The sequence below is a fragment of the Haplochromis burtoni genome, unplaced genomic scaffold (assembly GCF_018398535.1).
Source record: "Haplochromis burtoni strain Fernald_Lab_line unplaced genomic scaffold, NCSU_Asbu1 Contig_1590, whole genome shotgun sequence".
NCBI classification, from domain to species: domain Eukaryota; kingdom Metazoa; phylum Chordata; class Actinopteri; order Cichliformes; family Cichlidae; genus Haplochromis; species Haplochromis burtoni.
Genome location: NW_024583951.1, coordinates 22,461 through 27,009, shown reverse-complemented (window position 1 = coordinate 27,009; position 4,549 = coordinate 22,461).

The window sequence follows — 4,549 nt, the reverse complement described above, 5'->3', positions numbered from 1 at the left end:
CCATGAAGGGGACACGGTGAGGACAGGTTGCAGTTTAACTGTTGAAAGAGTTTTTTTTAAATCAGGTTTTTAAAATTTGTTTTATTTTTTAAACATTGCCAAAATACAGAACTCGGCTTGTTCATCGCTCCTAAACAGTTAAATATGTCAGCCTGATTATTGGTAAATGGCCTGTATTTATATAGCGCTTTTACTAGTCCCTAAGGACCCCAAAGCGCTTTACATATCCAGTCATCCACCCATTCACACACACATTCACACACTGGTGATGGCAAGCTACATTGTAGCCACAGCCACCCTGGGGCGCACTGACAGAGGCGAGGCTGCCGGACACTGGCGCCACCGGGCCCTCTGACCACCACCAGTAGGCAACGGTGAAGTGTCTTGCCCAAGGACACAACGACCGAGACTGTCCAAGCAGGGGCTCGAACCGGCAACCTTCCGATTACAAGGCGAACTCCCAACTCTTGAGCCACGATCGCCCACATTATTGCCATATTATGAATTATGAATATATTTTACAAGAATCAATCATGTAAAATGACAGTTCATCATTTTACTGAAGTTATTTGAACCACAGCATGTCACAGTACACTGTGTGTGGCACACATGAGCTAAGCAGGGAAAATGAACACACTGGGGAACACAAGTGAACAAGATCAGACTAATGAGACGAGTGAAGAAGAACTCAACATGCTCACAGGACAAGAGACTGTAAAAACAGGACAGGATCATTTGGATGAAACAGTTTATATGGGTAAGACATGTCTGTCCAACTTACATGATATAGTTACCGGAATGACATTACTCCATTCCAGAGATGGGCAGTAACACGTTACTGTAATCCGATTACTTTTTTCAAGTAACGAGTAAAGTAAGGGATTACTATTGCAAAAACGGTAATTAGATTACCGTTACTTTCCCGTAGGAACGCTGCGTTACTAACCGTGATTTTTTTGCGAGAATGTCTCATGACAGTGACGTAAGCAAGTGCCATGTTCGTGACAACAGCTGTGTGCAGATCAACAATGGATAATATATCGAGTGTGGGAGAGAGTATGAGCGTGCAGCGTTTAAAGCGTGGAAGTACTGACCTTACTTTAAGTTTGATTCAATAAAAAGTGACAAAAACATTAGTGTCCATCATGCGTGGGAAGAAAACTTCTTTTTACAGCGAAAAAAAACCCTAAACTTCCGAGCAAGCACCGAGTGCGCTACGACGTAATGGAAATTCACAGAGAAACTCACGGATTCTTCCACTGACCGCTGCGGCACACCTGCACCAGGGTAAACCTCCGCCTACCAGTCCTGCTTTACAGGTGAAAATAGAGCAACAGGACCGCTGAGTCTTTGACTTATTTATATTCTGCTGTGTTTTACTTGCATCTATTTGAAAGAGTGAGTGTCAACACAAAAAATATTTTATTTTATGTGCTGGAATGTTCAGAAAATAGGTTTAAATGTTAAACAAATTTCTTCCAGTCAGAGAATGTTGCATATAATTAAATTTTTGCTTGATGCATAAAGTTAAAAGATTAAAACTAATAAAACAAGTTTTAAAAAAGACTTTTCCATTTGATTACATTTTGTATGATGGATTATGCAGAAAAAGTAGAATTGGGCTGAAAGATCTATCGCTTTATCACCTATTCAGGTTGTAAATCGTGTTTTTAAAAAGTAACTAAGTAACTAAGTAATTAATTACTTTTGAAAATAAGTAATCAGTAAAGTAACGGGATTACTTTTTGGGGGAAGTAATCAGTAATTAGTTACTGATTACTTTTTTCAAGTAACTTGACCAACACTGGCTCCATACAAGGAAAGCCCCATGTTGCCCCTGCATTGATAATTTCCTTTGTCTTCCCAAACAACATTGTGAAATGTTCTTTCATTGGTTGTATAATATGTGGTGAACCTTTCTGGTCTCCAGTCATAGCTCCATGAAGTTTCTTCTCCTCCTGGGATCTCACATCTGACAGTGAATGCTTCACTCGTGTATATCCTGGTCCAGTTGGGCTGTATAGTCAAAATGGCCATAATAGGAACTGTTCACAGAAAATATTAAATTAAGATTAAATATTAATTAATTAAATTGATTTAATTAAATGATTTAATTAAATATTAAATCATTCAATTCAGTCCTATTAAATTGAATTTACTTGATGCCAAATCATGACAGCAATTTCCTCAACGCGCTTTATATTATGAGGTGATATATGAAACCCAAATCTCTTTACTTCAAACAAAGTCCTTCTAGACTCACTAATACATCCAAAAGTGAACATCCTCTCCTGTGGGGATAAATAACCAGCCTGATCTTTGAGTTTCAGGTGAAGTGTCACGCTAGTCTAAATGCACATCAGCACTTTAACTCCACTAAAGGAGGCACTAAAGAATCTTTTTTGATGTATTTAGAGAATCCAACCAGCATCAAGGCTCATATTTAGGGTCATGTCATTCAGTTAGGAACTTTAATTTGCAAATTTAAAAAGTAAGTGCATTTACATGCACAAATTGGAGTCTATTAGATAGATATGATACAAACCACTGCAGCACAGTACCTGTAATACCTACAGCATGTTCTAATCGCTCTAATAGGATATTATGTTTGACAGTATCAAAAGCTGCACTAAGGTCTAGCACAGGGGTGGGCAACTCCAGGCCTCGAGGGCCGGTGTCCTGCAGGTTTTAGATCTCACCTTGGGTCAACACACCTGAATCACATGATTAGTTCGTTACCAGGCCTCTGGAGAACTTCAGGACATGTTGAGGAGCTAATTTAGCCATTTAAATCAGCTGTGTTGGTTCAAGGACACATCTAAAACCTGCAGGGACACCGGCCCTCGAGGCCTGGAGTTGCCCACCCCTGGTCTAGCAGGACAAGCACAGAGATGAGTCCACTGTCAGAGGCCATAAGAAGATCATTTGTAACCTTCACTAAAGCTGTTTCTGTGCTGTGCTGAGCTCTGAAACCTGACTGAAACTCTCCAATATGTTCATTTACTTATTTCAATGTCTCCCTACAAATGTTCCCAAAAGTTTCTTCAAACAGCTTAATAAACATATAACTGCTTTTATATCGCAAAAGAAAAATCCAAGAGTTATACTCACCTCTCTGCAGGCCCCATATTCAAGGAGAGAACTTAATTTACCAAACTGTAGGAACTTATCTTGCCTCCCAGTACCGATCAGTTTGGATCTGGCTACATGCAGAGAGGAGTGAGGTTAGATGGGTTCCAATAGAACAACATGAGGTGAACCCCATACTATTAAAATATGTTCCATTTTAGGTACAAAAAATGTCTATCCAAGTTTACAAACAATTTGATAATATTAAACATCTTCAGCGCCTGGCAGGAATCTCACTCGCTTCTGAAATTAAATATCTCTTTTCTTAGAAGGACACCCCTATGGGGCAACCCTGATCTCTCCCATCACATTGCCTCCCAATATTGGGGGGATGGAAGGAGAGAAATATTCGAACTGCTGCTGATTAATACAATAATGACACATTTATTGACTTTCAACAACTAAAGGAAAAATTCAAACTTCCAGGACAAAGTTTCTTCAAATTTCTACAAGTAAGACAGTGGATCAAAGAGAAATCCAAAGGGCTTTTCCCCCCCCCCCGAGATACCAAAAGAAACTCCTCTTGAAACTTGTCGGGCTATTGTGGCTCAAGAGTTGGGAATTCGCCTTGTAATCGGAAAGTTGGTGGTTCGAGCCCCAGCTCAGACAGTCTTGGTCATTGTGTCCTTGGGGAAGACTGAGGTTGATTTGAGGTCAACTGTTTAAAATTCTTATACAGACGTCCTGTATAAGAAGGGGCAGAGTCGACACTACCCACTGAGGAGACTGAGATCCTTTTGTTAAGGACATTCTATGACACTGTGGTAGCATCTGCCTTTTTCTATCCAGTGGCCTGCTGTGGGAGTGGATGTGTGGACAGGGACAAGAGCGAAACTGATAAACTGGTGCAGAGGTGTAGCTCCATGCTAAGATGTCCTCTGTCTGTGGAGGCCGTGGGTGAGAGGAGGAAGTTAGTAAAGCTGACATCCGTCATGAATAACCCACATCACCCTCTGCATGAATCTGTGAGTGTGCTGAGCAGCTCCTTTAGTCAGAGACTGAAACACCCTCGCTGCAGGAAGGAGAACTTTCGCAGATCGTTCATCCCGACAGCAGTTAGACTCTATAACTCCTCAATCACAATGTCATGAGTCACTGGACATTGTGGATATCCATGGTCACCACTCCATGCATAATGCGCCTATTATGTCTATGGACGTGTTGCCTGGGCAGGTATATGTATATGTATACATATGTATATTAGTGTGTACATGTACATGTTTATACTTATAGATACTTATAGATATCTATTACTTACATAATAATAGTAGTGGAAGAAGAGAGGGAGAAGAAAGGTTCCTTTTATTTCTTGCATTTCCACAAACTTCTGTCCATAATCTCATACTATGTATGCTATCGTTGTATATACTGTATTTTGTATTTGTTTGTATTTTATTTCTATTTCTTCTGATATCTGTAC